At 43.3% G+C, this 21,266-nt stretch overlaps 1 protein-coding gene across 1 annotated transcript in view; it reads right to left on the bottom strand.

Moving 5' to 3' along the window:
- The window catches only part of LOC309853307 (uncharacterized protein), a gene marked incomplete at its 3' end in the record, with an annotated part of 112,167 nt that extends 98,985 nt beyond the window's left edge, over positions 1-13,182 (bottom strand). The window contains exon 1 of the mRNA XM_082711141.1: positions 13,128-13,182. The remainder of the gene's footprint in view (positions 1-13,127) is intronic.
- Positions 13,183-21,266: the final 8,084 nt, after the last annotated feature.

Here is a 21,266-nt window from a genome sequence, read left to right as displayed (position 1 = left end):
GATTGATTTATATTTTAGAGATGGGGAAGTGCAGTAGAGGGAGAAAGAGAATGTCAAGCGGACTCCCCTCAGGGCACAGAACCAGAAGCAGGGATACCAGTCCTGGACCCTCAGATCCCGACCTGAGCTGCAACCATGAGTCCAACCTCAGTTGACTGAGCCCCCAGGCACCCTCTTGAGTGGATTTTAAGCAGAAAATCTTTCACGTGCTAAAGATGGAGACACAGACACACCCCCTTTCTTAGAATGGGAAATTTCCAGGTTTTTCTGGACTCATAACCACCGAGCTTCTGTCTGCATTTCCTTCGTGCCTGGCTGCACACAGCTGATCAAGAATCCAGATGAGCCCTAACTAGAAATGCTTTCCGTCCCTGATATCCCAGGACCAGACCTCATCAGCCACAGGAATTTCAGAATCGACACCTTCCCCTCCATATCTGCCACCATCGAAATATTGTCATTTCTTGGGGGACTTTAAGTCAAAGTGACAATGGCTGATGCACTATCAAAGCCAGGATGGGGACAGGACAGAAGGCTCTGGGAAATAGAGAAGCATTCTAAAGACCTAACACTGAGTTATCACTTTTGACCAGGTCTTAAAAAGAAGTCAATGTGGAGGAGAGAAGCATCCGAACTTGAGGCATCCGCATCTGCAGCTTCTAAACTCGAGGGTCTGCAAAGAAACAGAGGACACAGCTCCTCGGGGACACCAGGCTCACCTGAGAACGGGCCATTTCTGCCTTCGCCTCCACCTCTAGATTTCGTCCTCACGAGGGATCTGTGGAAAATCACAGCTGCATCAGGAGAAAATGCCCTGAAATCCAGCAACAAGAGCTCCTTCTCTTCACACCGCTCGCCCGCAGGCAGGACTTGGAGATGCAGAAAAGGCCACAACCTCCCAGTCCTTTGTGTCAGGAGCAGCTCAGAAACTGTGAGCTCCCCTGAGGACACCCATCCCTGCATTTTCCCCACCTGCTTTGTGGGGAGGGAGGGGTCCCCTCCCACCACCACTCACAACTTCAGTGTTAGCATCGGAACCCGCGGGCTGCAGGGACGCAACCTTCCCCAGGAGCAGAGATCCTGTCACCTCTCCAGCAGCAAATACACTCTCAGAAACCCACCGAAAGCCCTTGGGCTCCCCACTTGCCTCGCAGAGAATCTCCTGGAGCCCTTAATTAACACAACAGTGTTGTTTTCGCCCAAACCAACAGACAGAATCTGAGGGGGAGGCCCGCAGACAATATCCTTCCTGAAACTCCACAGGTGACCCTGCTGGGAAGGAACTGGGGAGGTGACCAGGACTAGCAGAGGGAACAAAGGCTGGGGCTGGGAACAGAGTGAGAGCCCTGCCTTCTCCACCATCAGAGTTTCCGGAGACTGACACTTTCTCCCTCTTTCTGCTACACAGAGGGAGACCACTGACAGACTGAACTTTCCAGTATAAATGCAAATGTCTCTTTCAAAGTAAACACAGGATTTCAGAGCTCTTTCTTTATCTGCCTTTGATTCAAAATAACCAGCTGAAAATAAAGCTCAGGCCAAAAATACATATTTTAGGGTGACAAACTATTCCCCTTCAGTGTTTCTGTTCATAAGGATCTGCCACACAGTTTTCCACACTCCATTTTTTTTTTTTACCCTCCCATCAGCAATATACGAGAAATCTAATTCTCAGCATTCTCAGGAAAATTGGATGTTATCTTTTTTCTTTATTTTAGCCATTTTAGAAAACACAGTGGTTTCTCAGAGTAAAATATGCAGTCTTCTGACAACAACTATCTTGGTGACTGTAATGAAAACCACTTGAAAGGCATCAAGTTGAACAAAGAAAAAAGCAATTAATGCTTCAGTGGGACTCCATTTCCAAAAAAGTAACCTTTCTCTTCCCCATAGACTTCTCACTTCTCAGCCCTTTGTTTCAGGAACCTGGTTCCACCCTGACAGTATGATGAACAGGGCTGGCAGCACAAACAAATTCTTCTGGAAATTGGCCATTATCTAGCATCTCCCAAAAAACCCTTGGCCTCTTTCTCCAGGTGGGCTGCAGGTTTGAAGGCCCTGAACTGCTGAGGCCTCCTTGGCTGGCAAAGCAATGAAGCTCCCTTGATCCCGAGTTCTGTCTGCACATTCTGTTCTGGGTCTGAAGCTTGGAGATCAGTTAACACAACAGAATGAATGTGAGGAGAGGAAATTTTATTTTTCCTGTGCTGTTCTCAATTCTTCAGCTGGTCTAAGACTTAAAATGATGTAAGACATTTTCAGTAGAGAAAATAATGAAGTTCTTAATTATGGGAATGAGAAAGACATGAGGCTCAAAGAGAGGAGTGTTATGCCCCAATAATGGGTCTGAGATTAAAGGAGTATGACTGATATAAAGCGAAGGTGAAGCAAAGATTTATTTCGCACCAAGCATCAAGAATCTAACCGAACTGTCGGGGATGCACCTCTTACAATAGAGGGCGACCCTTTTCCTTTCACAGACTAGGTTTTAAGGGCAAAGGCCATGCGGTTGGGCCTGGCCATGCACAGGTGTTCAATGAGATTGTCACACATACAAGAAACTCCACAGTGATGCTACAACCTATTGAATTACAGTTTACCTTTGTAGACATTTGAAGCAGCCTATCACCTTGGTCAGAATTCGCGCCCCAAATGTGTCAAAAGGGTGGGTCCAGACTGCTTGGTAGCTAGGGAAACAGTATGCAACCCCCCTCTGATCCGATGTCACCACCTGGCCTGACCCACCCTTGTACCTGTGCTTTGTTATGGTGGAGCTGGTTTCCGGGACTTGTTTTTAAGTAAATCCTCTGGGGCAAAGGGAGCAGAGACAGGTTAAATTTATTGAAAGCCTCTTACTAAATAGGTCCTTACAAGGTGATTAAAGCTTCTGTGACTTAAGAAGGAGGAGGTAGGATTTCGAATTTCCAAAGAGGGGATTATATTCAGAGGAGAAAGGAAAGATGAAATATTTATCAAACAATTGTTTGTCCTCAAGGTAGGCAACTCTTCTACTTCTTCTTTTTTTTTTTTTTTTTTGCAATTTTATTTTTTCCAATGTTTCTACATTGTTTATGCACCACACCCAGTGCTCCATGCAATACATGCTCTCCTTAATACCTACCACGAAGCTCACACAACACCCCCACCCCATCCCCTCCATAACCCTCAGTTTCTTTCTCAAAGTCAACAGTCTCTCATGCTTCATCTCCCCCTCTGATATCCTCCAACACATTTATCCTCTTCTTCTCCTACTGAGAAGCATGTTATTCCTTATGCTCCAAAAATAAGTGAAACCATGTGATAATTGACTCTCTCTGCTTGACTTATTTCACTCAGCATAATCTCCTCTAGTCCTATCCATGTTGATACAAAAGTTGGGTATTCATCCTTTCTGATGAAGGCATAATACTCCATTGTATATATGAACCAGAGCTTCTTTTCTTTTTTTTTTTTTTTTAAGATTTTTTATTTATTTATTTGACAGACAGAGATCACAAGTAGGCAGAGGCAGGCAGTGAGGGAGGAGGAAGCAGTCTCCCTGCTGAGAAGAGAGTCTGAAGTGGGGCTTGATCCCAGGACCCTGTGATCATGGCCTGAGCTGAAGGCAGAGGCGTTAACCCACTGAGCCACCCAGGTGCCCCTGGACCAGAGCTTCTTTATCCATTGGGGTGTTGAAGGTCATCTTGGCTCTTTGCACACTTTGGTGACTGTGGCCATTACTGCTAGGAACACTGAGGTATCAATGGCCCTTCTTTTCACTACATCTGTATCTTAGGGGTAAATACCCAGGAATTCAATTGCAGAGTCATAGGGTAGCTCTATTTTTAATTTCTCGAGGAATCTCCACACTGTTTTCCAATGTGACTGCATTCCCACCAATAGTGTAAGAGGGTCCCCCTATCTCCACATCCTCTCCAAAACTTCTTTCCTATCTTGTAATTTTGGCCATTCTAACTGGTGTAAGGTAGTATCTCAATGTGGTTTTGATTTGAATCTCCCTGATGGCTAATGATGTTGAAAATTCTTTCATATGTCTGTTATAGGTAGGCAACTGTTTGTGATATAAACTGTTAATCTCTGGTATCCATGTAGGAAAGAATGTTATGGTTTGATACCCATGGCAAGGAAAGAATTCTCGAGGTGTCTATGGTGCAAAAGTTGATTTTGGAAAGCATGGGAACAGGGAAAGAAATCCACACTCTGTCATGAGGTGTGGCCCATTATATACTTTCAAGTTGGAGGGGGTTTGGGATAGCACAAGTATCTAAGGAATTTTGGAAGCAAGGTATCCAGGACCTTGAGGGGGCTATCAGTTCTTGGGAAAAGGTCATTTATTACTAACCAAAAATCCTTAGTCATGGGACCCTTCTGATGTTTATCTATGGGCCATCTGCTTGGAGGATGTTTACCAATAGGTAACTAGGGGGTTTGAGAGAAAGGGGAAGTTTACGAAGGAAATGTTTTATGTTAAAGTAGACTTACAAGATCCTGATGGGGGTTAGGGAGTTCAGGTCAAGATTGTCTTTTCCCATTAGCAAACTATTAGCATCATGGCACTTGAGTCCTTGGAGGAATGTCATTCTGCCTGTTTCAAGGATATGTCAATAACGTGTAGGTATAAGAATATTAGTATGTTTTCTTTTGCCTTTGTTTCCCACATCATGATCATTTCTCTTCCTAATAAAGGTCCTCCATCTAATTGATTCTTGTGCACACACATACACACACACACACAGACCTTCACACATTCTTGACATTTGTAAGGTTTTTTCCTAGTATGAATTATGTGATGTTGGGTAAGTGCTGAGCTCTGTTTAAAGGACTTGCCACATTCTTGACATTGGTAAGGTTTCTCTCTACTGTGAGTTTGGTGATGTTGTGTAAGGTCTGAATACCAGTTGAAAGTCTTACCATATACTTGACATTGTAAAGTGTTCAGTCCTGTATGAATAATGGGATGTTGAGTAAGGTCTGAAGACCAGTTAAAGGTCTTGCCACATTCTGGACATTTGTAAGGTTTCTCTCCAGTATGAATTATCTGATGTCAGGTCAGCACTGAGCTCTGTTTAAAGGCCTTCCCACATTCTTCATGTTGATAAGGTTTCTCTTCAGTATGAATTCTACAATGTTGCATAAGCTTTGAGCTGTGGTTAAGTGACTTTTCAAATTTTTGACATTAGTAAAGTTTCCCTCCAGTACAGATTTGCTTATGTCCATTTATTGATGACAAGTCCTTAAAGGTTGGACCACCTTCTTCATATTTCATTTTTTCTCCAGTATGCATTTGCTAATGTTGAGATAGTGTTGGGTGGCAGTCAAAGGATTTACCACATTCCCTAAAAATGTAAGTTTACTTTCCCCAAAGGATTATCTCATTGATGTTTAGGCTTGAGGACTGACTAAACATGGTCCCTGGTTTATTAGATGTGAATGGGCTTTTTCCCTCACAAATTCTCTGATGATCACCAACACTAGATGACTGGTTACAAGCTTTCCCGTATTCATTATATTTATGAGGATTGTGTCCCAAACGGGGACCATTATGTATACTGAGGTTAGAGCTTGGATGAAAGCCTTCCCCACATTTATCACATTCATAATGGTTGCACAGATGCAACCTAGCCCTGACACATCTGTGAACACTGGAACCCTGGTTCAATGTTTTCTGAGATTCAGTGCACTGAGCAATTCTCACTCCAGTGGAAACCCTCTGGTCACTCTGGAGGGTTGACCCCTCTATGAAGCGCCTCTTGAATGGATCCCACTGAGCACTTTGTTCTACATTTCTAAATTTCTGATGATTAGAAACATCTGGCTGAAAGGTAAGGCCAATCCTATCTTCCAAATGGCTCAAATCATTATTCTTATCATGGGCTAGGTTACTTTTCAGATGTTCCAAATGGTCTGTCCACAAATAGCTATGTTTGAATATCTGGTTGGAGCTCGTGCTGACAGAAACACACTGCTTTGCAGAAACAGTTCACTTAAAAAGTGAGGTTTTCCACAGCAGTTTATATCCTTCACCATTTGGGGCAGTGAGATTCTCATTAAGTGCAATTGCCATCATTTGGGTGTATCATCCAGGATTTCGTTGATGCCCTCCACTGTCCCCATCATTGCCCCAGTGTGTGCGTAAGTGTAAAATCTCAATAGCACTATGTTTGCATCTGTGCATTGGTCTGTTCTGGAAAGAACCTTCTATGCTGCACTTTAGGGGAAAACTCTGCATGTCAGATGAGGATATAGCTGAAAGATTTCAAATAAAATAAAATCATTGCACTTACTACATTCAGAAGAATATACCCTTGAATGCTAATATAGAAGCATCAAGTCAATCAGACAATGTCAGAAAGATGGCTGAGAAGGACTCATCAGGACTTCATTTCTCCATGGAAACATAACATGGCACACAACATACTGACCATATATACTAATATATAATTCTGCGGTATGGTCACACATATTTGCTGTCTTAAAAATCAATTTCTTTTATCTCTAACCATCAGGAAAAAGGTTACATGAGTGCAAAATTAGCAGAATGATGGAAACTGAAAAAGAAAACTTAAATGAACCAGAGTACGAAAAAATAGGGATATATCAACCATAGGAAGAGTCATTTGTCAGAAAAGATCAGCATAATTGACAACTTATGAACTAAATTAAGAGTCATAGAGAAAAGACCGACTAAAATGACAGGTGAAGAAGTAAAGGTAGATATAGTATAAATGACTGTAGGAATAAAAGTACTTATAAAAGCAACAATGGGTAATCAGTGCCCATGAATTCATACCAAAAAATGAGTATGAATTTCAACAGAAATGTATAACCAGTTTAGACTCCATTACCCAAAAAATAATAATAAATAACTGATCTATAGGCACAAAGCAGAATGAAGGATGAATAAAAGAAAAAAACTCCCAATAAACAAAAATTGTGTGCTAGATGAATTCGGTTAATATACAGACAGACACTGAAGAAGAAAGGCCTGCAAATCTCCTCAAACATTTCCAAGGAGTGACGATCAGGGAAACTAGCAGAACACTCTGTGGCACCAGCATTACCAGCTCATGCAAGCTAGAGGAAGACACTACAAATGACGAAGTTTGCAAAACTCTACCTGTGAGGAATAGTCACTCAAAGCCCACAATCAATAGCAATCTGAATCAACAGTACATTCCCCCTTTTTACAAGATCATCAAGTAGGAAACAGTCCAGGAGTTAAGGGCGCTCCAACATGTCGAAAACCATAACTTGAAGACTCCATGTTAACAGAATGAAGATCAAAAATGACATGATCATATTAAGGGAGACAGAATACAAATATGGGCACAGTGGACAACATGTCACATTAAAAACACTCAATGGAGAGGGGCGCCTGGGTGGCTCAGTGGTTAAGCTGCTGCCTTTGGCTCAGGTCATGATCTCAGGGTCCTGGGATCGAGTCCCGCATTGGGCTCTCTGCTCAGCAGGGAGCCTACTTCCTCCTCCTCTCTCTCTCTCTGCCTGCCTCTCTGCCTACTTGTGATTTCTCTCTGTCAAATAAATAAATAAAATCTTTAAAAAAAAAAAAAAAAAAAAAAACACTCAATGGAGAGAGAGTAGGAAACCCCTCAACCTAATGAATGCCACAGATGTGTGAAAAGCTGAAATCTAACCTATTCAATAGGGAAAAACTGCAAGCTTCTCCTCTATGATTCTCAGTGGATCCAACAGGACTGGCACCGACATCGAGTACTCAGGTACTGCAAAATAAAAAATGGCCACGAAGTATACTTTATTGGGCAAAACTCTTTTCCACAGATGTAGAAATGAAGACATTCCCAAGTAAAAATGCTCTAAGTTTACCAGTAGACCTGTCCTCAGAGACATGTAAAAGGAACATGCTCTCAATGAAATGAAAAGGATTCTATACAGAAACTGCAACCACACGAGGACAAAAAGCTGTCTTCTAAACATAAATATTTAGATAATTACACAAACCTATAGTGTTGTAAGTGTTGTAATTAGGTATTCCTGACGTTTATTTCTGCTACAGAATTTTGTTTTTAAAAGAGTATAAAAATCTTTGATGTAGGTAGTAAGTCATGCAACCTAAAGACAGAATCTGTGATATCATTAACATAGTGGGTGCAGGGGTGGAGACGGGATGAAAAGTTTTGTGTGCAGTTGACGATATGAGATGTAAAATCTTTGTTTTACCTCTATGTTGTTTTAAGCAATCTGTAAGGTAACCACAATGAAAATACAGAAGTAACAAAAGTTAATGAGGAAGGTACCAAGGTATATCATGGTATAATACTACAATTAAAATTAAAATATATATTTCTTATTTAATACCGAAACACAGTACAGAGCTATAAAATGTTTCAAAATTATTTTCAATTCAAGAAAGTCTTTTCTCTCATGCAGAGAGAATCAAAATTCACCCACAAATACCTGATGAAATTAATTCCGTGTTGATGACAACTCATCTAGACATAGTCCAACATTCACTGACCACTCACCAAGGAGAGAAATTCGACAGTAGGAATCACAGAGTATGTATGTATGATATCCAAATACATGCAAATATACACATAACTTTATTGACAAAAAGCATAAAGCTCATTTTTTGAGTTAGGTAATGACTGGGGCTTTATGATGAAAGGCTACAAGATCTGAGTTCTAAATACTCTAGTTCCCCAATAGCATTATTTATGTGGGAAGGCTAGGAAACAAATAGAGACATTGTTCCACCCCTGAGGAATAGAACACAAAGAGTGGAAGTTTCTGTATTAGTTAATATTTTATTTATTTATTTATTTATTTATTTATTTGTCAGAAAGAGAGAGAATGCACAAGGGGGCAGAGTGGCAGGGAGAGGCATACAGAGAAGAAGGCTCCCCACTGAGTGAGGAGCCTGATGCGGAACTCGATCCCAGGACCCTGGGATCATGATCTGAGCCAAAGACAGTTGCTTAACCCACTGAGCCACCCAGGCAGTTCTGTATTAGTTAATATTTTTTAAAAAAGAACTTTTGAAGGGAAATAAAACTACACACTGTCCATTTTTGGAAGGTGCTTTGTTATCTGATGAAGTTCTTGAGTCTCAGTTTTTTTTTTTTTAATTTATTAATATGACAGAGAAAGACAGAGCAAGAGAGGGAACACAGGGAGGGGAAGTGGGAGAGGGAGAATCAGCATCCCGCCAAGCAGGGACCCCTATGCGGGGCCCTATCCCAGGACCCTGGATTATGACCAAAGCTGAAGGCAAATGTCCAACCTGGAGAAGTTCTCAGTTTAGGGGGCACTCTCCCTCCAAGCAGTCTCCTGACCCTCCTTGTGGACATAACAGACCATCACTGGAGCTGAAGGAGAATCCCTAGAGAAATCTAAGAGCTTGATAATGTTGGAGAGCAGATGTCCCTCTGGGAGAGAGAGAAAAAAGAAACTGGGCATGTCTCCAACTAATCTTTATTCAAGGAGAGAGATTCAAACCACAGCTTAAGGTCTACCTTCCTCTATCAGACTTGGACCTTCCCTATGTCTTCTGCATCATTCATTCCCACTTACCTGGATGGAAGCCTACGGTTTCCTTTCTCTTCACATCCCATAGCTGCTTCTCTTGCTCCAAAAACATAATATGTTCTGGATTTGACACAGTGAGACCTGTTTATGAGGAAAAAGGAAAATTGACTATTGCTGCGGATTCTAACTTCCCATCAGGCTTGTGTTCAGCAAAGAAGAAAGGACACTGTAGAATTCTAGAAAATGATTTCCCAAAGCTGTTCCCCAACAGTCCCTTTATAACACACAGGAGGCATTTCCAGTGTTCACATCCTGACCTCCACTTCCAAGTAGTAGACATGGTAATAAGCAGGGGAAATTTCAGTTTAAGATGTGAGCAGCACCATTCTCTGTCACTAGATGTTGAGCACTGCCACTCAACTACACCAGAGATGATGTTACCTTGAGGAAGGAGAAGCCAAGGCTGAAAAGAAACATCATGAAGATTTTTCTCTCCATCTACAAACCCCTACTTATTTCCCTTTCTGCTTGGATCCAAATTCCAGTCATTCAGAGAGAAGTCTCCCAAGAGGCAGTCTTCACGGGAAGGAACAAAACCCTCAGTTGGGTTTGGGAAATCTGGAAGGAGACTTCCTCACCCGAGAAGAGGAGGTGTCTGTAGTTCTCCAGCATCACATCCCTGTACAGTTCCCGCTGAGTGTGGGTCAGGTGTCCCCACTCCTCCTGAGAGAATTCCATGAATGTCAGCAGTTTCTGAAATAAATACCACAGTCATCAAGTGGCCATTGACAGAGTTCACGATGGTCCCTAAGATGGAGGAGGAAGTTAGTGTCACTACATAGAGCCAGACCTTACCTTTCCTTCTCCCTGACATGGGTGTGGGGTAAAAGAAAAGCCTATTGGGCAGAGAGCTGCTAGTTGAGAATATTCACTCCTTTAATTCCCTGAAGTCAACTCTATTAACTACACAGAAGTCATGGCCTTCTTTGTCCACTGCAAACTGTTGGCATGCAGGAGTGGAGCCAATGGTCAAGAAAAAATTCTTGACATGTTTCTGATGTGAAATCTTGGGGCATGGGAGTGGATGATGAAGAAACAATTACTGATGTCTTTGGTGCAAAAGCTGTGGTCTTTCTGATGATGCACAGGTCCTACGGATCAGAGGTGCTGCACTGGGGTGTGAGCAGGAAGTCATTCTGCACTATAATGGTGAGTGGCTCAGGAGCGCAGCCATCACTGAGGAACCTGAAAGCAAGGTTCTCAGGACCTTGAGGACCCGGCTGGTGTGATGAGATCACTTACTACTGTTGAGTGAAACCTTAGACAGAAGACCCTGCCGATCTGTATCAGTGGGGGACATACATGGAGGATGATGGCCAACACGCTTTTGGGGAGAAGAGATAAAGAAAAGTGATCTCAGTGCCAAGGCGCACCCAAGGACACAACATCACTGGTATTTTGTGTGTGTGTGTGTGTGGTCTGAAAACAGGAATTCAGACTACGAATCTCATGAAAACAGAGGATATATACAGTTGAATCACCTACAGTCTCTGTAGGGGCTGCTATGAGGCAAGCAGGCTTGTACAAAGGCATGGAGAATGGCCCACAGTGACCCCCTTGCTGAACCCAGAGAGGCCCATCAGGGGCCTCAGCTCAAAGGAGCCACAGGCCCGAACTAACCAATGAACTACTGACAGCCAGGGACAGTGCCCAGATGAGGGAAACTTCCTTGAACCGCCTAAATCCTCACCTTCCTGCAATAAAAACAGACCCCACCGCATGCACTGCTCCATGCACAGAGCCTCTCTCTCCTCTGCCACCTGCCTCCTGCCTCCCACAGGATATTCCCTGAACTGGGAAGAGTGTGGTTCTGCCTCAGGGGAACTCTTCAATCCCACGTGACTTCCTCCACCCAATCATGGACCCAGGTTCGGGGTCCCCACCTGACCGGCAGAGACTCCACATTTATTTATTTATTTATTTATTTATTTATTTAATATTCCATTTATTTATTTGACAGAGAGAGATCACAAGTAGGCAGAGAGGCAGGCAGAGAGAGAGGAGGAAGCAGGCACCCTGCTGAACAGGACCCTGAGACCATGACCTGAGCCGAAGGCAGCAGCTAAACCCACTGAGCCACCCAGGTGCCCCAGAGACACCACATTTAGACAACAGAGTCTCCATGTCTCCTATGAGGCAGTATAATCTTAATTACAGATTCATTTACACTTTAGTGCAAGGGCCAGGGAGAGGGAGAAGGACAGAATCTCAAGCTGATTCCCAGCAGAGCCTGCAGCCAAAGGAAGAGCTCATCCTAGGATCCAGAGATCAAGGCCCGAGGGTAAATCTATAGTCTTGAGGCTTAACTGACTGAGCCCCCAGGTTCCCCTCTAGTGTATTTTAACTAGTGTATTTTACATAAAATACCTACTATAAGGGTCTATTTAGCCAGAGTGATTCCATCTCGGTTAAACAGTGATTTTGTTGTTTATGCAGTAAAACTTACACTGACCCTGCCCCCCCTCCGCAGGAGAGCTTACTTAAAAGCAAGTCTTAGAAACCAGTAAAATATGGTAGACCAGTCCCTGATAACAGAGCCCAGATACAAGGGCGGGTCAGGTCAAGTGGAGATAACAGAGCCTGAATTCCAGGATGAGTCATGCCAGGTGGAGACAACCAATCAGTGGGGGCGCATACTGTCTCCCTAGCTACCAAGGAGTGTTGGCCATGCCTTTTGGATGCCTTTTTTGGGCACCAATTCTGACCAAGGTGATAGGCTAGTTCAAATGTCTATTATAGGGTAAATTGTAATTCAATTGGCCACCTGTGTGTGACCTAGCATGACTATGTGACTTTCTCTGCCTGTTACAATCTTATTGCCCACCTGTGTGTGGCCAGGTTCAACCACCTGGCCGTTGCTCTATAAAAGTCTGTGAGGCTGGGAGGGGTCACTCTCTCTGTAAGAGGCAGCCCCGACCAGTCGTTTTGATTCTTGATGCTTGGCACAAAATAAAGCTTTGCTTGACCTTTGCTTTGTATCAGTCTCACTCCTTTGAAGACAGACCTATCATTGGGGGACCTATCACTTACTTCACGTTCTAAAGAGCAAGTCTCAAGAAACTGCCTTCCCACACTTTTCTCTCAGAGGACATCTGGAATTATTCTGGAACCAAATCCATCGAGTTCATTTCTTGATTTTCTGAGCCCTGGGCTACACAGCACTGAGAAAATGAAGCACACGGGACCTAAAGGAGAAAGGTTATCCCTCACTGACCTTCCTGGACCAGACCTCAGCAGCAGCAGAATCACAGACACAGGCTTCCCCCTGTGCATTTGTCACTCAGAAACTATTTTCAATGCTTGCAGGACTTTAACTCCTGTGACGCTTCTGCTGTCCTATTGTAAGGCACATTGGAGACATGGGAGAGAAGGATCTAGGATACAGAGGAGAAGGGTTCTGAAGACCTGGCCTTGAGTATCATTTCTGGAAATATCTTCAAAATAGGTGAAAACAGAAGGGAGAAACATCAGAACTATAGAAACCAACATTTGCAATTTCTAAAAGTGAGGAATTTTAGGAGGAAAACATGACATGGTCTCTCCTGGGACACCAGGCTTACCTGAGAACTGGTCATTTTTTCTTTCACCTCCTCCTCTAGATTTCTTTCTCACAAGATATCTGCGGGTAAATCACAGCAGCATCAGGAGAAAAGGCCTTTCAGGCCACCAACAGAGTCTGTGCACCTGGAAACTGTTCTGGAACCAGGCTGGATCCTGCAGAAGAACCGAGCGGCCCTGGGAGACAATGGGGATTGAAGTTTATCTAATACCAGTGGGCTCAGAGGAGGGTGACTATTCTCCCAGGGTCTGAGTCCTGGGCACAAACAAAGGTGGGAGTTTACACACATTTAATTCTGCATCTGTGCCACTCTGGTGGCCATGGATGGCGGGAAAGTGGTGGAAACCCGGAATGGGCCTGGGACCGAGACAGGGATTCCCTGCTGGATGGGTCAGCCTCCCAAGAACACAGATTTCTCTTACCAAAACTGCTTCCCTAGATCAGGACACTGAAACACAGAAAAGGCCCAAATTCTTACTCCATTGTGTCAGGAGCTATTCAAATAAGCTCTTACTGCCAGACTAATCTTTGAATTTTCCTTCTCAGCTTTCACGGGGCTCCCCTCCCACGAAATGCCCACAAATTCAGCTTCAGCATAGGAACCATGTGCTCCATGGACCTGACCCTCCCAGACTCACGCAGCAGAGACCACCTTACCTCTCTGTGAACCAAAACTCTGCTCTCCACTCCCATAAAACCACCAGAAGCCCTTGTGCTTACCTCTGGCCCACTGAGAATCTCCTGCCACCCTTAGTAACACAACAATGTTGTTTCCACCAAATGGATGGGTAGAATCAGAGGGGGAGGGGCAGCAGAGAAGATTCTTCTTGAAACTGCACAGGTGATGCTATTGGAAAGCAGCTGGGGTGGACAGCCCAAGAAGAAGGGAAACCAAGGCTGTGGTTGTGACCACATTTAGATCCACGTCTTCTCCACTGATCAGAGTTTCTGGAGACTGACACCTTCTCCCTCTTTCTGCTACACAGGGGGAGACACCCTTAAAATGAAGTTTTCCCTTATCAATGCAAAGTCCCTCACAAAGGGAATCCTGGGTTTCAGAGCTTTTCTTTTACCCTTTGTTTAAAATACCAGCCTAATATAATCCTTAGGCCAGAGATGTATTTTAGGGGGTTCAAAATGCTCCCCTTCATTAGGTAAATATTTATTTTCATATGTAACTCCAAAATAGTATTCCAAACTGAATGTACTTTTACCATACCATCAGGAATATAGGAGAATTCGGATTCTTCAACATTCTCCACGAAATATGGTGTTTTAGCCTTTTTCATTATTTTACCCATGCTAGAAAATACCAAATAGTTTCTCACTGGAACATATGAAGTGGTCTTCCTACAGCTGTCCTGGTGACTCAAATGGAAACCACTTCAGTGCATCAAGCTGAACAGAAATGAAAATGGCTGCATTAATACTTCAGGGAGACTCCATTTCAAACTAAATGACACTTTCCCTCTTCCCTCCAAACCTCCCCTCTCCACTTCTCAGCCCTTCTTTGTTTCAGGAAACTGGTTCTGCCCTGACAACACGGTGAACAGGGCAGGCAGTGCAGACACAATTCCTACGGAAACTGATGAGATTCTCTATTTCCCTACAAACCCCAGTCCCTTCTCCAGGTGCACTGCAGGTTTGCTGGCCTGACCTGCTGAGGCCTCCTTTGCTGGCGAAGTGATGAAGCTGCTGTTCCTCTTGATCCCCAGCTCTGTGTTCACATTAGATTTGGAGTCTGAAGTGTGGAGATTGGGTCATTCAGCAGAGGTGAATTTAGGAGAGGAAAACTTGGTTTTCTTGCTCCATCTTCATTTTGGCCGGTTAATAATTAAAAAGATGTGAGACAATTTAAGGAGATTAAAAAAAAATCTTAATTATGGGAAACTGAAGGACATGAGACTGAAAGACAGGTGACTGGAACTCCCATGCCACTGTGACAGGAGACGGAGGGAGGATTTAGAATTTCAAACAGGGGACATATATTCACAGGAAATAGGAAATGCATGTCCAACAATGGTTTGCCAATCTGTTGGGACAACACTTCATGATCTAAAAAGTTAATGTCGGGGCGCCTGGGTGGCTCAGTGGGTTGAGGCCTCTGCCATTGGCTCCGGTCGTGATCCCAGGGTCCTGGGATTGAGCCCCACATTGGGCTCTCTGCTCGGCGGGGAGCCTGCTTCTCCCTCTCTCTCTCTGCCTGCCTCTCCGCCTACTTCTGATCTCTGTCTGTCAAATAAATAAATAAAATCTTAAAAAATAAAATAAAATAAAATAAATTAAAAGATAATGTCTGGGGACACCTGGGTGGCTCAGTTGGTTAGGCAGCTGCCTTCAGCTCAGGTCATGATCCCAGCGTCCTGGGATCGAGTCCTACATCGAGCTCCTTGCTTGGCAGGGAGCCTGCTTCTCCCTCTGCCTCTGCCTGCCATTCTGGCTGCCTGTGCTCTCTCTCTCTCCCTCTCTCTCTGACAAATAAATAAATTAAAAAAAAAAAAGATAATGTCTGGCGTCATCTCTCTTCCCTATAGATGAGGCAGAAAAGGCATTAGGGTTCCAATACTGATGACCAATAAAGAATTCCTGAGAGACCTTTGGTGTACAAATGTGGTTTTATTAAAGCTGGAGGACAGGACCTGTGGGCAGAGAAGAGAGAGTTGTCCTGGGATCATGAGAAGTGACCTATTATATACTTTCATGGTGCGCCTGGGTGCCTCAGTGGGTTAAGGCCTCGGCCTTCTGCTCCGGTCATGATCCCAGGGTCCTGGGATCGAGCCCTGCATTGGGCTCTCTGCTTGGCAGGGAGCCTGCATCCTTTTCTCTCTCTCTGCCTGCCTCTCTACTTGTGATCTGTCTGTCAAATAAACAAACAAACAAATAAATAAATCTTATTATATACTTTTATGTTCTGAGGAGGGTAGGGATAGCTTAAGCCTCCCAGGTATTTTGGAAACAAGGTTTCCAACACCTTGAGGGAGCTAGCTATTGTTAGGAAAGGTCATTTATTACTGTTTAGTAAAATCTCTGGCATGAGACCCTTCAGATGTAGATGGGTGGGTCATAAGTTGGGAGGATGATTGCCAACATGTATTTTGTGGGGTAGAGAAAAAGGACGATTTCAAAGCAGTTTTTATATGTTAAAGGAGATTTACAGGTTCCTGGGGGTTGGGCTAAGATTGCCTATTGCCCTTGGCAAAATGTTAAGCTGGGAGGCAGTTGGATCCCTGGAGGGAGGGCAACTCTGCCTGTATCAAGGACTTGTCAGTGGGCTGTAATTGTGAGGAAATATAATAAAATCTTTCTTCACCTTTATTTCTCATATCATCCCCCCCACCAAACAGTTTCTACCCTTAAATCCTGAAGGTTGCTCAGAGTGCAAGTTCTCATCTTTTGTAACTTCTACCTGATGAATAGATACATAGTGATATCCCTACCTATGGGTCAACATTGATCATTTGGGGCTTATACAGACAGGACTTATGAAGCAGAAGCAGCTGAATTCAAGGGAGACTGTGTGTGTGGACATCGTGGGTGGAAGGGATCATCTGTGGGCTTGGAGTCATGGCAGGTAAGGCATCTTGGCACCGAGTGGGGAGACTTGGGACAAAACGAGAACACAAAAAGAACCCTAAATAAGGGCCCTCTGATAGTTGACAAAATTTCCTGGACTCTAGGAGTTTCACTAAGCATTGAAGGAAGAAGAGCAATCGATACATGCCAATCTGAGTATCCACATCTGTTAGAAACGAAATACTTTCGTGGTCATAGAGACTGTGTGCACAGCATTTTGTATTCGGGATAGCACACATTCTACCTTGTGTAGCTGTTACAACATCTAACACCTTTCTAGTCAGTAAAACTGCTTCATGCATTTATGTTACTTAAGTATTTAGTAGAGAAATGCTATTCTGAGAGTCCTTTAGGGCTTTGATCACGTACTTAAGAGCTTTCCCATGTCAAACAACCACCTCCAGTCCCAAAGAGGAAAAAAAAAATTAAGTGGTCCTACCAATGAGACACAGAATGCATCCACCGTTTTAACTTTGCAAGGTTAGGGACACCTGGGTGGCTTTGTTGTTAAGCATCTGCCTTCGGCTTGAGTCATGATCTCAAGGTCCTGAGATGGAGCCCCATGTCAGAGATCCCCCTCTCCCACTCCACTACTTGTGTGCTCTCTGTCAAATAAATTAATTAATTAAGGAAACAAAAATAAAAATAAACTTAGAAGGTTGGCTGGTAGGTCATGATGTTAATAATGCATCTGTGCATCCAGGGAAACCCCAGAGCACAGTAGCCCCTCCAGCCTGAGGGAAGCCTTGGACACAAATTAGAGCCACATAGCCACTGAGTCCCCCTAGCAGACAGCCATCTAATTTGGGGCCTCCTTTTGATGAGGGAGCAGAAGGCTGGCTGAGGACAAAGCAAAAGCTGGCACCTTACCCCCCCACACACACCTTGGTGACATGTGTGACATCCCTCAGGCACTCCTGGCTGCCCTAAAAGAAAAACAAAGAGTTAACTTGCAGAGATCACAATCCTGCAAGACAGGAGTCTCCCTCCGTTTACTAATGTCCTAGTGATTTACAACAAAGAAGCTATCTTATTAACTGCATAACTTCCAGAGGCAAGTAACTCAGCTCCTAAAGCCCTAACAGCACCCTCCTCTCCATAAAACTTAAGGAGGTTGAGGTGGAAGAAAATAAAAATAAAGTTAAATTTCTTCTAAAGCTAAAGCTCATTGACAAGGATGTGTGATAGGGGGAATGTGACATTCCACCAGGAAACGCCCAACTGTCTTCATGTTAGTGCCTTATTAGAGGGGAAAACAGCCTTGGATTGACAATTACCATGCCTTCAGTATCCTGACAGTCTTCTTTACCGTGACAGCCCTTCTGAACACCCCCTTTGTCCTCATCTACCCAACTACTGTGTATATAATCAGCCACTCCTCAGGATATCAGGGCAGCAGCTCTTCCTGCCCAAGGGACCTGTCCCCATGCTTTAATAAAACACCATTTTGAACCAAAGATGTCTCAAGAATTCTTTCTTGGTCATCGGCTCTGGACCTCACCCCACTGAACCTCACCTATGTTCTCAAACTTCATCACTTTAACTGCAGTCAAGGTATCAAAGGCTCTTCAGTTTTGGGGGGTCATCTTTTGAATTTGTGTCATAAAAGACAGTCCTCTGTCACTTTGTAGGGACCAAGAAAGTCCAAATCTAGGGACAAATTTTCTTAACAAAGTTGTTTTTTTTTTTCTTCCTTTCTTTCTTTTTTTTTTTTTTTTTCCTTACTTCTGTGGGCTTTCTACACAAATCAGCAGCCTGGCGTAAACCTAGTATTACCTTCAACTGCTTATTTTTGTGTATAAAGATCTTTTCCTTCATTCTCAATGATGCAGTCCTGTGCATTTTTTGAATATCCTTGTTCCTGGGCTATGTGAATTTCTCGGTCTGAATAGGCTGGTCTTATGGACTTTATTGGAGTTCAGACTGGTACAAGACTTCACATTTGTTTATTCTGTGCAGGCTTCTTGGCTCCATGGTCTACCAAACTGTTTCCTTTAGATTCAAAGGTCATGTCCTTTGGATGTCCTTTTGAAGTGAATTACAGCTACCTCCTTGGGTATGTGTACAGCCTTACGAAGAGTAGCAACTTTAGCCCATATTTGATTGGGGATTTATGGCTTGATCATAATCCCTTCTTCTTCCAAATTGCTCCATGAGCATACATGACTAGGAAAGCATATTTGGTGTCAGTACAAATATTAATTTTTAAGGCTTGGCCAATTGCAAAGCACAAGTGAGTACTAAAGCACACCCAGTTTTCTTGCTCCCTTTTCCATGAAACTGTTGCCACCAGTAAACTAACTGCTGTCTCAAATTTTGAGAGAGGAATTTCCTAAATCTCATTGACTAGAATAAGAAGATCAGTAATCTCTAGACAGTTATGCTCTGTAGAAGTATGATGGTCAGGATCGGGCATTAGATTAGCTAAATTTAAAGCTTGATAGGTTTTAAGTATATTTCAGGCATATCTATAAGCACAGCCCAGTATTTAATAAGTTGGCCTCCCATCATATATTGGGGGCTTTTGGTCTCTAAGACACTCTGAACCTGATGTGAAGTCATTCCAGTCAGGCACTATCCCATTGGGAGTTCTGAGGCTCCTTTTACCAGGAGGGATGTTTATGGTTGACTCAAGTCTCTACTTGTAGTGTTACATCAAGATAATGTGGGAAACAGAGGCAGAAGAAAAATTATTATTTTTTCTTATCTACTGACAAGCCCTTAAAATAGGCAGAGTAACATTCCTCTAGGGACTCAACTACCCCCACCTTAAGGCTTTGCTAACAATCCTAGGCTGATCAACACCTTTCCCCAACTAGGACCCTAGAAGTCTACTTTAACAATTCCTTTGGAAACTTTATCTATAAACCCTCCAAGATAGTGTTGACAATGATTCCCAAGCAGATGGCCCACAGATATACATCTAAAGGGTCTCACAAAAAGGTTTTATTACTGGTAATAAATAGCCTTTTCCCCAACAATTGCTAGCCCCTAAAGGTTCTGAAACCTTGATTCCAAAATTCCTTAGAGACTTGTGTCATCCCTAAACACATTCCCCCAACTTGCAAGCATATAATGGACCACTCCTCAGAACCCCGGGCAGCAGCTCTTTCTGCCCATGGGTCCTGCCCCTGTGCTTTAATAAACCACCATTTTGCACCAAAGATGTCTCAAGAATTCTTTCTTGTCCATCAGCTCTGAACTCTACATCATTGAACCTTATCTATATTCTAAGACTTCATCAAATAGAAACAGCTCCTAAGACAAATATTACTAAGGAACAAAGCATCAAAAACCCTCTTTGAGGTCTAGCCTTAAGAATATCCTAATTAGGGCACCTGGGTGGCTCAGTTGGTTAAGCAACTGCCTTTGGCTCAGGTCATGATCCTGGAGTCCCAGGATAGAGTCCCACATCTGGCTCCCTGCTTAGCAGGGAATCTGCTTCTCCCACTGACCTCTCTCCTCTCAAATAAATATTCTCTCTGTCTCAAATAAATAAAATCTTTAAAAAAAAGAATATCCTAATTACATGGAATACATTAACAAGTGAGAGACAACTTGTTTCACAAGGTAAGGGTATTCTCAAGTGCATCATCCCATTGAACCATAGAGAAAGTGGGTTATCCATTATCTCCACAAGTCCTAGTTAATCCCATGGAGTAGGGTACACTGCAGTTTTTAAGGAGTGATTTTGTCCTTCTGAGCCTCACAGAGTTGGTCCAAGTTCTAGCTCAGATGTGCAATTCTTGGGGGATCTATCCCATTCTTCAGCTGCTCGTGGGGTTGTTATCCCCAAAGAACCACAAGCAAGGAGGCTGTTATACACAAACTAGTGCGGCAATCTCTCTGACGTTTACCTCAGGTTGTTTAGCTTAGGCAAACAACATTCAAAGATAATCAGGACAAGGATTTAACATCTGCAAAAATGTGTTACTGGAACATATCTTTTCTTGAATATTACCCTTATTCCCTGATATAGGCAAATCAAGATGAATTCGTTTTCAAAAGCTGTCCAATTTTCACAAACTTGGCCTACATAAGCTCAGTAAGAATAATGACTGATCATACAGATCTTTTAGAATCTGCTTTGCTGGAACTTCTGAGAAGGAATCTCTAGGGTGAACTCTTAGTAGCCCCTCCAAACCAGAAGCCAAGTCAAGTACTTGCCATCAAACGTGCCTGCAGGCCCTGTTGAGGTGGGCAGATTCCTCTTCACAAGGTCCTCAATATATACTGAGGTTCCTGCACATGCCAGAAGTGACATTCTTTCCTCACTGGGTAAGGCTGCTGGGAAATCTGAAAGCAAGGGGCTTTAGGGCTCCAGGATTCATAAAGTCAACCTTAGCTCTTTAAAACCATTTATAGTCCTGATTCTATGTGACTCTCTCAAATAAGACATTCCAGTCAAAGCCTTGGTAAAATAACTAGTGTTTCCAATGTAAACAGTGTTTCTCCTAAGGTGTCCCCTTAGGAGAATAGATTCTATTGAACTTATGTAAATGACTGTGATTGCCATGGAAGAAAGAATACTTACTGAGACCTTTTGAATTTCAGAGGGTTCTGGTGG

This window comes from Mustela nivalis (genome assembly GCF_964662115.1).
Source record: "Mustela nivalis genome assembly, chromosome: 18".
Taxonomy (NCBI): domain Eukaryota; kingdom Metazoa; phylum Chordata; class Mammalia; order Carnivora; family Mustelidae; genus Mustela; species Mustela nivalis.
Note: the sequence above shows the minus strand (reverse complement) of the source record. Positions and strands in the feature narration are given on the sequence as shown.